We start from the raw sequence: 842 nt of genomic DNA, 5'->3' as shown, positions 1-842 counted from the left end.
GAGTCAAAATTTTTGTTGGGAACTATGAACTCAGTCTAACGGTTTTTCTGATTTGGATTAACACTCTTATGACTCTTGATTATGCTTGATCTCAGAACCGAAGTTTGGAATGACTATGAGCTGTATCAACAAGCCTGAAAGTCCTTATTCATTGGATATCCAGTTGATCTAACGTTGTATCTACTTTTATCAGGACTTAATTGGACATAGTATCTTACCTTGGGAGTTGGAATACATTGGACTAGACTTCTTCTTCGAGCCGCACAAGACACTGCACTTCTTCAAAGTATGATTCCTTCCTTCTCTCTTCCCTTCAGCCTTTAAAAGAAACTGCGGAAAAGGCTATAGGTAGAAGTGATATGAGGGATGTCGCGTAAACCCGTGCATACTTCGGATCTCATGGATACCCGAATAAAAAGAGTTATCAAAAAAAAAAAACCAGAAAAGAAAGAAAAAAAAGAAGAGGAAAAAGGAATCGTTGAAAAAATAAAATGACACCCTAGAAAAGTAGGGAGATGTCGATTACCTTAGAAGTGAGAAAAGGGAGAAGAAGTGAAATCATACGAATAATGTCTTGGTTCGAGAAAAGTTCATATGCCATTGATCGATATTCCCTCGGTAAGAATTCATTTTTACTTGTTTTAAATTATGTAAAGAGATGACAATGGAGAGACATGAGATTCCTGAGGATTGTGGGATTAGAGTAAGGAATGTTGATGCTTCTCATAGGTAAAGTACATAAAGTAAGTTCTAAAGTCAAGGCGATGAAGAGTGCAAAGAAGAGTTTCCTACAGTTGAGTGAGTTCCCGCGTTTTCAAACTTCTTTCACAGGTTAAGTTTCT

Source organism: Capsella rubella, unplaced genomic scaffold (genome assembly GCF_000375325.1).
Source record: "Capsella rubella cultivar Monte Gargano unplaced genomic scaffold, Caprub1_0 scaffold_6, whole genome shotgun sequence".
Taxonomy (NCBI): Eukaryota; Viridiplantae; Streptophyta; class Magnoliopsida; order Brassicales; family Brassicaceae; genus Capsella; species Capsella rubella.
Note: the sequence above shows the minus strand (reverse complement) of the source record.